Source organism: Eurosta solidaginis, chromosome 2 (assembly GCF_040869045.1).
Source record: "Eurosta solidaginis isolate ZX-2024a chromosome 2, ASM4086904v1, whole genome shotgun sequence".
Lineage (NCBI taxonomy): Eukaryota > Metazoa > Arthropoda > Insecta > Diptera > Tephritidae > Eurosta > Eurosta solidaginis.
In genome coordinates, this window is record NC_090320.1 from 19,006,473 (window position 1) to 19,019,892 (window position 13,420).

Sequence of the window (13,420 nt, forward strand, 5' to 3'; positions counted from 1 at the left end):
TGGTGGCGTCTCTAGCTTGGAGGACCACGTTTCTTTCATTAATAGTAGTCAGTATTTTGAACCAAATTGAGGACAGCAAGATACATTCGAACTTGTTGATGTACTTGAGAATGCCGGTAATATCTCCGAATGCTTGCACAGTCAAATTTTGCTTTTGTCTGAAAGACTATGAAGAGGGCTCGGTACATTTTTTTTGAGGATGTCCCATCATCGTTGGGGACTGCTGCTGAAAATAGTGAAACATTTTTGTACAACTCCGAAGAAAGTAATTGCAGCCGTACAATAGCCTGCAGCATCAACACCACATAAATTGAGACTGCGGGTTGCACAAGGCGAGTAATCAGCATTCGAATTTTTGTCGAGAATGTGACGTAGTGCTCCGTTGTAAGCTCCTTTCATATTGGCGCCGTTATCATACCCTTGTGCACGACAATCTTTTAATGTGATTTCATTTTTACCTAGAGTATGGAAAGTTAGATCAGCGATTTTCTGACCCGTTTTTTGGTTACAACTCACGAAAGCCAAAAACCGTTCTTGAATTGCAAAATTTTTTGCTTTCGAATTGAAATGGAGTTAGCGCAAAATGAACGTAGTCAACGTGACTAGCATCAGACATAGCATCAACGATAATAGCAAAATTCTTAGCTTTCTTGCATTCTGAATGTCTGGGGAAATATAGTGAACTTGTAAACGTTCATGCTGCTGTTGTGAAATCCTAACTTTCTCCAAATGATCTCTAAGTATGGGATCATAATGGTTTATGAGATCTTAGATGCCCAAAAAATTTCCATTGTTCCTTTCACCAAGATGTATACTTTCGTCTTTGAAAGCTAGGCCTCTTTCACCCAAAAATAAAATATTGTCCAAAATTTTATATAAAATTTTTTTCCACCTTTGAGTTTCAGTAATTATCTGTTTATTGATAAGTGTATCAGTTGTAGCCTACTTTTGAATTAGATTTTGTAAAGATCGCCATTGAATATAACATTTAATGTGATCTTGAGTATTTTCGTGTGATGGCAGTTTACCGTATAGCTTCTTGCATACCTGGAGTTTCGAATATCAGCCAGGACAACAAATTTTAGCTCGATTTAAAGTATTGGTGCTTAACAGACGACATGGTAGGTAATAAAAAGCATTGCTACTCTCACTCCACACCAAGCAGTCACCCTCCATTTTCTCTTCATTTGGCAAGATTCTGTTAAACAAAGAGGTAGGAAATGCCTCGTCATGACGATCACGTGGAAAAATAGCAGGACATATCTGATGACCTCGACGAATTATTTCGTTGACTTCTTCAGATCGCAAAAACTCATTTTTCACGGTACCGATGTCGAAGTCGCTTAAATAATCTGGACTTTGATACAGAATTGATGGTATAGTTGGAAGACTTTTTGAAGATGAACTTTCATCAGTGTCACCACGAAAACTTTACGATTTCGGATTCATGTAAACATATGTACATTTTTGTGTGATGTTTTTATTGTCTCCTCAAGCCCAGGCAAAAAATCATTATCAATATTCGTTGCTTTTGAAATTCAGCTTAAAATTTGCACATGGAACAACTAAAGACTCTCCTGAATACAAAAAAAAATGTCTTAGTACCTATAAATCGTGGGACCCCTGAGAAACCCCGGGCCCGAGGGAAATCCCCTCATTCCCCCTCCTCTCTAGCCGGGCCTGCCTTTACTTGTTATTCACCATTTAGGCACATACACTCTGTATGTAGTTTATTCCTAATAGTGTGGATATAATTTTAGGTGCGCTTATGAAGGCTTAGTAACATTGGTTTGGATTTTTACAGTATTTGTTTTTAAAATTTTTAGTCTCAGAGCAGCATGATTATGATGTCTTGGAAAAAATTGTTTTTAGTATTTGCATTCATCTGCATTGTCTTCAGTTCAAGAACATACGCGCAGCCATGTCGGCCACTAGGTAAATAAACTAATTTAATTGGTAAATATGTCAAATTATTTTATGTAAATTGTTTCGATTTATTTTTTTAGCTAATGCTGCATGCACCAATCCAGCTGATGCAGGTAAAGCTGGTCCAGGATGCTTTCCGTGCACCAGATGGGCGTACAATCCAACCTCCAAGCGATGTTTAGCTTTTACCTACGAGGGTTGCGGTGGAAATACAAATCGCTTTTGCTCTCGTGCACTGTGTCAACGTGCTTGTATTTCGTAAATAATTTTATACATATGTCAGCCGACATGGCAACTCTAACTAAGTAAAAAAGACGATTTGAGGAGAGAAATGAAATGAGCGAGACGAAGCAGTCTGTCTCGAACCTTCAGAACGAAACGTCGTATTTAACAAAATCATAATTCACTTAAATTACATTAAAGTGTATATTCATTATTTCTAATAATAATACTTTCTTCATTTAACATTAAATAAACTAGCGTGCGTCTAATTAATTATTCGGAACTCTGACAAACGTAAGTAGATATGCCATCGTGATAATATCAGAAGTGTGCGAAACCTATGCCACATAAGGTTTGTCGCGTTAATAATAATTCGAGCATATTATAACAAATGTGAAAAATCTTTGCAACAATAAAAGGAAGTGTTGTGTTAATGATAAAATGCATTGAAAAACGAAAGCGTGCATAGTAAATGGTCATATATGTACATATGTACGAGGAAAAAAGTCCAACCGTGTCGAAAAACGTACAACGAAGTAGAAAAATTGCGTCGAAATTGTGAAATTGCAAAACACGAAAAAAACTAAAAGAAACGGTAGTATACATACACACATAAATGTACATGCGTCTATATGTACATACGAACGTGCAACGCGTCGAGTTTGCAACGAACGGTCGGTTAAATTGAAAATTCTACGACTTTAGAGTTTCATCATAAAAACGAAAGGGATAGCGAAAATATTCCTATACTAAAACATATATGTGTTTATGTTGTATGCAAGAGCGTCGTTTCAACCATTTTAAAACATCGCAAAACTTCTCAACTCGTAAAAGCTGAACTCGCATTTTCAATTTCTAATTAGACAAAAACATGAACTTTCGTAGTATGACAGTTAATGATCTGCGCAACAGATGTCGCGAGCGCGGAATTGCAAAGACGGGAAAAAAACACACTTTAATCGAACGACTCGAAGAATATGAAAATGTAAACAAAACCGCGAACGCGAACGCAAATGATACATTTATGAGTGCAAATGAAACGATGCTAATGCAAAGAATAAATGAATTAGAAAAAACAATTACCGATTTGCAAGTGAGTGTAACGCAACGTGAGTGTGAAATGCCAACGCAAAGCAAAAGCACTCAAGTAGTATCTGAATTTCGTCCGTCGGTTGGTTCGTCACCACAGTCCGAACAAATTACAAGTTGCATAAATTCGTTTGTTTCGGTACCGCTTACGTGCGTGCCGCCAATTAGTGTATCATATACACACGCACATTCATCGCGAATGAGTACAAATATTCAACCACCGTATATATCAATAGCAAATGACGTGCACCCGTATATGCAAGTCAACGAGCATTCTTATTGGAATAGTGAGAATATTCACAATCTAAATTATATGCCACCCATGTCTGTTTATAATGGGCATGCTCAGTTGTGTTATGACGAAAATTTCACGCAAACGCGATTTTATAATGAACCGAATATAAGAAGCAATATGCAGTCGAATAGTGTTCATGCTCATATGCAACAAAATCATCCATTTTCAAATGTAAATATACGACAAAATCCGTATAGTAATGTGAATGAAGTGATAGCACTTCTACCCGAATTCGACCCGTCAAATGAAACATCACTAAGTGCAAATCAATTTATAAGAAGAATCGAAATGCTACGTACTGCATATCAGTGGAGTGACCAAGTGTTATTATTCGCCGTACAGCAAAAATTAAAAGGGCATGCGAAATATTGGGTTGATTGTCAAAATATTTTTAAATCGTGGTCGGAATTCGTCGCGAAATTTTGTATTGATTTTGCAACCGTTGAAAACGTCGCGGATATACACATAAAATTGGGACGAACGCGTCGCCAACGTAACGAATCTCCGCAAGACTATTATTACAAAATGTTGTCGATGGGTACAAAAGGAGGAATTCCTGAATTTGCTATCGCGCGGTACATAATAAACGGCATTAACGACCATGATCTCCGTAAAAAGATCTCGAACGATTACGAAAATTGCAATAAGTTGCTACGCGATATTCAAAATTATTCGGTGTACAATAACATAAAATACGAACCGCTGAACTATAAACAGAAAATCGACGAATATACGGCTACGTCCAAAAGCCAAACGAAAAATGTTGGTGAACGTGAAATACCAGCAAACGCTAAAGTAGGTGAACGCGAAACACCTAAATCGGTTAAATGCTATAATTGTTTAAAAACGGGACATATTTCAATAAATTGTTCAGAACCACAACGTGTCGAAAGATGTGAGACTTGTAAACGTACAGGTCATAAAGCAATAAACTGTAAACAAGCGAAAGCAAAACCTAAACCAAATACGACGGTGAATAAAATAAATGATGTAATTCAAGATACAAACTTGACAAAAGTAATCAAAGTAAACGATTTCGAAACAAAAGCTATCATCGACTCTGGTAGTACGTGTTCGCTAATCCGTCATTCTATAGCCGAAAAAGTGGGCAAACTTGTAGAATGTAAACGCGTCTTAAGAGGATTCGCAGGAGGCGAATATATGTGTAAAGCAAACATTTCAGTTGTACTTGAAATTGACAAAAATCATAACCAAGCCGTATTATTAGTGGTTAACGATGATCACATTGATGAAGATGTACTCCTCGGAAGAGATGTGTTTTGTAATAACAAAAATAGGCTGGTTATAGAAAACAACAAGTGTAGTTTCGAGAAATTAGAGAACGTGTCGAATATCTCAACGAATGAACGATCGGAATTGAAAGCTATTATTGAAGCAAACCGCGATATATTTTCTGAGTCTGTATCCGACCTAGGTACATGCACAGTCTCGAAAATGAATATCGAATTAACCAACGATAAGCCAATAACTTTAAAGCCATATAGAGTGCCGTTCGCTAAACGTAAAATAGTATCTGATATTGTATCTGAACTATTAACAAATCGAATAATTCGTCATTCGGAATCACCTTACGCGTCACCGGTCGTGTTAGTTGAAAAAGCCAATGGGGAATCGCGATTATGCGTGGACTATAGAGCGCTAAATAAAGTTACGGTGAAACAACCATATCCCATGCCAATAATCGACGAATATTTCGCACAACTATCGGGAAATAGTTATTTTACGACATTGGACTTACGGATGGGATATCACCAAATAGAAATCGAAGAGTGTGCGAAAAAGTTTACTGCTTTCGTGACTACGGATGGTCACTATGAATACAATAGAATGCCATTTGGCCTGGTAAATGCGCCTTCTGTATTCCAACAAGTAATGAATAAAATAATTGCGAAAATGAGAGCGGGTGAAATACTCGTATACTTGGATGACGTCATAATTCCAAGTAAAACGGTTAAAGAAGGTTTATCACGTCTTACAAAATTCTTAAATATCTTACGAGAAAATGGTTTAACACTACGTTTTTCAAAATGTAATTTTCTGGCTAAAGAAATACACTATTTAGGCCACGTAATAAATAAAAATGGTATAAAACCGGGAGAAAAGAAAATAATCGCTATCAAAAACTTTAAAGTACCATCTAGTATAACGGAAACTAGACGATTTTTGGGTTTAACTGGGTTCTTCCGGAAATTCGTACCGGAATACGCGCTAATTTCGAAACCAATAACGAAACTTCTCGCGAAATCAAACGAATCTTTTGTATGGGGTCGTGAACAACAAGAAGCATTCGAAACCTTGATCGAACGTTTAAGCAACGCTCCAATTCTCGCGTTGTACGATAGGATGGCCGAGCATGAAGTACACACCGACGCATGTAGTGTTGGCCTTGCCGGTGTGCTACTTCAGTCAAACGACAATAAAACGTGGAAACCAGTATTTTATTTTAGTAGGCATTGCACGAGTGCAGAAAGTAATTATCATGCGTACGAACTCGAGGTACTCGCCGTAGTCGAATCCCTCGAACGCTTTCGAATGTATGTACTAGGCAAGCATTTTCGACTAGTAACGGACTGTTCTGCCATAGCTAAAGTCAAAACTAATAAAGAATTAAAATCTCGTATCGCGCGTTGGTGGATGAAACTTTTAGAATTTGATTTCGATATAATTCATCGCCAAGGCACACGTATGGCTCATGTCGATGCTTTGAGTCGCGCACCAGATCAGCCACCAAACGACGTAGAACCGGCTGGGTTGGTAATGAAAGTTAATACTTCATCCGAAGACTGGCTCTTGACAATGCAGTTGCAAGACCCAACGTTATCATCGATAGTATCAGTACTTAAGCAAGAGAAGAAAACAGATCAAGACGCCCAAATTCGACAAGACTACGAAATTAAGGATCATCGATTATATCGCCGTACGAAAGATGGGTTACGATTCGTTGTACCAAAATCAGTTCGTTGGAGAGTAGTGCATTCTTGCCATGACGAAATGGGACATTTTGCACTCGACAAAACGATCCAACGAATTTCGACACATTTTTGGTTTCCTAAAATCCGCAAATACGTTAAAGATTATTTAGCAGCATGTCCAGATTGTTGCTACAACAAATCTCGTCACGGTGTGGCTGAAGGTAGGCTGCATTATAGTGAACCTGATCCCATGCCATTTCGGATCCTTCACGTCGATCACTTAGGACCTTTCGTCAAAAGTAATCGTGGAAATTGCTACGTTCTGGCAATATCCGATAGTTTTTCCAAATACCTGGTAGTGAAGCCAGTACGCAATACGAAAACCACCGCGGTAATCAACGCACTAAACGATATGACAAGCTACTTTGGACTGCCTGTCAAAATCATCACCGATAGAGGTACATGTTTTACCTCGAAGCAATTCGAACAGTTTTGTGAAAAAAATTCGATCCAACATATTAAAAACGCCGTACGTACACCTCGCGCCAACGGCCAGGTTGAGCGAGCTAACCAAACCATATTAAATTATCTTCGAACATCGACCGATAAACCGAAAGAGTGGGATTGTCATCTACGAAACGTGCAATGGTCAGTCAACTCACAGCGCAACGATACGTCAGGTTATTCGCCGAACGAACTAATTTTTAATTTTCGTCTCCGCGATATCGTACAAAATAAGCTAATTGCAGCTATTCACGATACAACCGATAATCCGAATCCGCTACCAATCGACGAAAAACGGCAACAAGCCCTTGAAAATATTAACCACGAACGAGAGAAATGGAAACGTAGGTTCGACGATAAGCACCGTACTCCGACAACATACACTGAAGGTAACCTCGTTGTTATTGAGAACGAGCCAGCAGCAACTGGCGAATCGAGAAAGCTGGAACCCAAGTTTCGCGGTCCATACGTTATTACCCGAAGCTTGGGAAACGACCGATACCTCATAGAAGATATTCCTGGTATAAAAATAACAAATCGCAAATTCTGCTCAATATTTAGTACCGACAAAATAAAGCCCTGGTGTCACAGTGCACCCGAGCTCGACGAATACGACGACGACGACGACCCTGATCAAATCAAGGTCGATTTGGAGTCAGGAAAGGCCGAATTGTCAGCCGACATGGCAACTCTAACTAAGTAAAAAAGACGATTTGAGGAGAGAAATGAAATGAGCGAGACGAAGCAGTCTGTCTCGAACCTTCAGAACGAAACGTCGTATTTAACAAAATCATAATTCACTTAAATTACATTAAAGTGTATATTCATTATTTCTAATAATAATACTTTCTTCATTTAACATTAAATAAACTAGCGTGCGTCTAATTAATTATTCGGAACTCTGACAAACGTAAGTAGATATGCCATCGTGATACATATGTATATTAAAAATAAAGTTTAAAACTCTGTGTTATAGTTTTAAGTGTACATTCTTCTTCAGTGGCTTCCTTGGAACTAGGTGAACTAGGTTAAAACAAACCATATTATGGGAAATTGGACAATAACGGTCAATTGTGCGTGGAGAGATAGTGGATTTAGATATCCAACATGGTAATACGAGTCACAGGTCACAAAGTCGAAGGTCGAAGGTGAAAGGGGATTAGCAGGCGAGGCTCTGGCGATTCCAAGTTCCTCGTGGAATTAGTGGAGGGGGAGGGGGCGGCGGTATGACCTAGAAGGTTTAATGTGGCCATGTTAATCGTTCCCGAGATGGTTGGGCTGGTACCTCAATGGTACTTTTTACCGTAACGTACCGAAACTACAGCCGCAAAAGGACCACAAACATCGATAACATCCAAAAACCTACGGGGAATGTCTTTATCGTTAATACAACAAGTACAACAACGAAGATGTAAGTCATCCATTGTTAAGTAATCAATGAACATAACCGAAGTAGGTATTTGAATTTGACGAGAACATTGTTCTTTCATTTTTATGTTTTCTATAACCTAAGTGAAAAGGACACAGGAGAAGGCATTAAGCCGAAACCGACTTCCTCCCAAAAAAAAAAACCACAATCATTCAAATATCTAGGCTGTTGTTTAGATTAAACTGCATATATTTCCTATTAGCCTACTTATGTTCTGTGAACAGTAGTACTAGACAAATGAGTTCTTCTTTAGGAAGGCAAAAGATGTATCAAGAATAGAAAAAAAGTTTCCCGCCAGCAAACATCTAAGGAAATCCAGCACTAATCCACAACAATTAAGTTTAAGGACAGATATCATTGATACTCAGCGTCAGCTGCTAGTATGTGATAGATTGCACTTATGTACGTATTATGAAATCAATTTTTCATTAGACTATTAACAAGATTCTGGCTCATAAAGTCTGACCTTTATGTCCGAACTTTGAGCCCCAAGATCGTGAGGGAATATAGATTTTAGGGTCATGCAAGTTCACCTAACAAAAATTTATTTAATTTTTGTAGGGCTACAACACAAGGAATCTCACTAAGAAAATTGTAGCGATATTGAAACGATATGTTCAGGACAAGTGATATAAACCTTAAATAAATTAGACAGCGATCTAAGATATTTTTTTCTTTACCTCGCAAAAGTTGAATCACTAACCGTATATTGATCAGAAGTTCGTACTCTTTAATGTTTTAGTAGCGATAAAGACACTTTCCGAAGGTTTTGGAGACTGTTGTTGGTAATGATAGTAAATTGGAGCATATATTTATACATGCTACGCTCCCTACCTACGCATTTAAGATCGTAGTTTATCTATCTGGTGTGCTAATTGGTGAAACCACTTCAATCCTTCTGGCGGTCGCCGCGGTATAGTGGTAGCGTGCGCGCCTCCCATACCTGAAGTCGTGAATTCCATCACTGAAAAAAATAACATGAATCTACTTCAGAAACACTCCAAGTGTATTTCGGCCATGAAAAGCTTTTGGCGAAAAAGTGATTGGTTAACAGAAACTAGGACTAGGTAAGCTCATCCTGCCAATTCTTGTAAAATTTAAAAATAAAAGAAGCACGAAGCAATTTGGTAGAGAAGTCGGTCTTAATTTCCCCCGGAGATACAACGCCCCTTCTCTTCTTACTTTTAACCTTTTTTCGTATCTTTCGCCCTCCTTCTACAAGGAACTTGTGCTCGCAAGTGAGTAGACTGCTAAATATGACAAAAGCCTGTAACAAAATGCTTCCCGACTAGATGAGGCCGACAATTGTATTGGAAAAGTTGCGAAACGATAGAACCATATGTTATATTCATTAATCCCTTGAATCTCATTCCAATATCCTCAGAGTTGCCGAAGAATTAATGTTCAGGCACTCTTCAGGACTCCCACTGAGCAAAGCGTCTTGAAACGCAAGCGATCAGCAATGAAAGAGATCTAGCTTAGAATTGGTCACAACAGTCTCGCTTTCTGCATCACCATACCGCAAGTACCCAGCGAAATTTCGACTTTCATGCTACTCCGTCTTCAATTTGATTTATAGCATCTTTCTCTTTTGGCCAGGGACACGAAAATAGTTCAAGACAATTAAGAGCGACGCCAGTCACACGCGCTCTATCCATCTAAGCATTGTTGAATTCAAACTGGGTAAATATTGAACACCTTCACAGTGAGATCCCTAGATTTATCGGCCAATATGCGGATGCTATTTAGTTCTAAACATAAGACCAAGTATTAATATACGCATTCGACGCTAAAGAAGGTATTGTGAAAGCAATTCAAACGATTCTAACCAGAGCAATCCGTTTGACGGACTCTAGCTAATGCTTTCAATGTCTAATGAGGTTCTGCTGACTAAAACTAAAAAAATTATTCGTTTGATAGCAGTCGGTGTACTAATATTAATGGTAACTTCTACCGGTTACAAGTACTTCTCAATGAGATCGTTATGCTTAGCATAACTCTGATAAATTTTACCCTACTACATAGTGCTGCCTAAGCAAAAAGTCTTGCAACTACTCGCAGGTTGAGAATAAATTCAAAGGAGTCGGATGCCCTTTCTCTTATATTCACATAAAGCACAGAAAACTGCTCAGTTGAAATAAATTGTATGCACACAGGACGAATGCATGCTAAATACATGAAAAAGTACGTAAGATTCATATTTGTTGAATTCTAAACATATTTACTTATACAAAAAAAAATCGTTTTCCACCTGGTCCTTCCAACGGAGTGGGGCCGCCCTCTACCTCTGCTTCCATAGGCGGGTTCCGATAGAAACACTTTCTTGGCCGGAGCATCATCTTTCATTCGCATAACATGGCCTAGCCAGCGCAGCCGCTGCGTTTTAATTCGCTGGACTATGTTGATGTCTGCGTATAGCTCGTACAGCTCATCATTAAATCTTCTTCGGTACTCGCCATCGCCAACGCGTAGAGGTCCACAAATCTTTCGAAGAACTTTTCTCTCGAACACTCCCAAAGCCGCTTCATCTGCTGTTGTCATGGTCCATGCTTCTGCCCCATATAGCAGGACGGGTACGATAAGTGACTTGTAGAGTATGATTTTCGTTCGCCGAGAGAGAACTTTACTTTTCAATTGCCCACCTAGTACAAAGTAGCATTTATTGGCAAGATTGATTCTTCGCTGGATTTCAGTGCTGATATTGTTGCTAGTGTTGATGCTGGTTCCCAAATAAACGAAGTCTTTTACTATTTCGAAATTATGGCTGCCAACAGTAGCGTGGTTGCCAAGGCGCATATGCGCTGACTCTTTGCTCGATGACAGCAGGTACTTCGTTTTGTCCTCATTCACCATCAAACCCATCTTTACCGCTTCTTTTTCCAGTTTGGAGTAAGCAGAACTAACAGCGCGGGTGTTAGGCCGATGATATCAATGTCATCAGCATATGCCAGTAATTGCACGCTTTTATAGTATATTGTTCCAGTGCGGTTAAGTTCTGCAGCTAGTATAATTTTCTCCAGCGTCATATTAAAGAAATTGCACGATAGGGGGTCACCCTGTCTGAAACCTCGTTTAGTTTCGAACGGCTCGGAGAGGTCCTTCCCAATTCTGACTGAGCTGATGGTGTTGCTCAAGGTCATTTTGCACAGCCGTATAAGTTTTGCGGGGAAACCAAATTCAGACATAGCGGCATATAGGCAGCTCCTTTTCGTGCTGTCGAAGGCAGCTTTAAAGTCGACGAAGAGGTGTGTGTCGATTCTCTTTTCACGGGTTTTCTCCAAGATTTGGCGCATTGTGAAAATCTGGTCGATGGTAGATTTACCAGGTCTGAAGCCGCACTGATAAGGTCCAATCAGCCGGTTCACGGTGGTGTAACAGAGCCTTAATAAATAATAAAATGTCACCCTGTGTTCAAGTTGCTGCAACACCCGTTATCTACCCACGGGTGTGGAACAACTTGAACACAGAGCAATTCGGCTCTGGATATTCATTTAAAAAAACTTTGGACGACACAAGTAAAACACGAATTAAGTGAAAAAGTTAAAACCAAACTAAATACAAACTAGAAATAAAACTAAATAAAGTGTACAAATAAATGAAGAACATTTATTATACAAAAACTTTGATAAATAAAAGAACAAGAACTTAAACAACAAATACGTGTTATGTGGAGTGCGTTGCGACGTGCAAGCGCACGTCCATTTTTCGAAGGTTCATACAATGAACCTTTATATGGCGACCGTGATGGTCTTTTAATACAACAATTTTCTAAAAACTAAAAATGCGGAAATAATAAAAATATACAATTTTACAATTTTAAACTTCGGAAATAACAAAATGTCTACAAAGTACTATTTTCTAATGCAACAAATTGTCTAAAACTACGGAGTTAATAAAAATAACTTGTACATAAATTCTACTTTCTTCAAAATTTCCAATTATTTAACTAACATATATAATAACGGCATGCGAAAACCCACACCACTCCAATAACGGCATTATAAACTGTACCACCGCCAGCGGCAGCGAACACCAGCAGCGGCGAACATCAACAGCAAATCCCAGCAGCAGCAACTACCGTCGGCAGCGAAGGCATTTACGGTTGGAGCAGAAGCAGTCATAAGTATAATATATATATGTATTAATAAATTTTTGCCTACGTGTTTTTTATAAAACATATATGTATGTATAGAAAACAGAAAATTTCTTTTATGCGGTGCGTTACAATATATATACATTTTGGATTTTTTACTAAAACGATAAAGTGATGCGATATGGTGCGTTCACAGTTTAACTATTTCAGTTTCCAACAATTTTTAAATTTTCGAAGCATTTTATAAATTTCAACGTTTTCACCAATTTCTTCAAATTTTTCATGTTTTCAAAATTCTAAATTAAAAATTCATCAATCTATTTTACAAATTCACATATTTACAAGTTTCCATTCTTCAAATTTGCAATTCATTTCACAAACCTATTTAAAATTTCAAATTTCGGATTTTCCATTTTTTTTAGACTTTTATTTGCTACATGTAAAAGGGATTTTTTTTAGATACGCCCATTTTCCAACATAATATTAATTTTCACCATATAAGACTGTTGTAACGTGTAAATTTTGGATTTTTGATATTACGGTGGTTTTCGAAAAAACCAATTAATTTTTTTTAATACATGCGGTGGTTCCGTTAAAAACCAATTAAAATTTGTTTTGATATAAACGGTGGTCCCGTGAAAAGCCAAGTGAGATTTTTTTATAAAGCGGTGCGTCCGTGAAAATATACAACTTTTTTTAACAAAGCGTGAATATAAATGGATCTTTTGAACAAGTTACAACAATTTTGAGATTTTTACCAACTAATACCTATATACTTTTGTGCAAAGTTTAAATTCAATTACTTCTTAAAGATTTTTCTATACAAGTATAATGCAGTTTTCACTAATTCTTCAAATAAATTGTTAAATATTTCTTTAGCGACTATTCACCTATAAATCAGTTCAATTTTACAATTTTTTTTTTTCTTT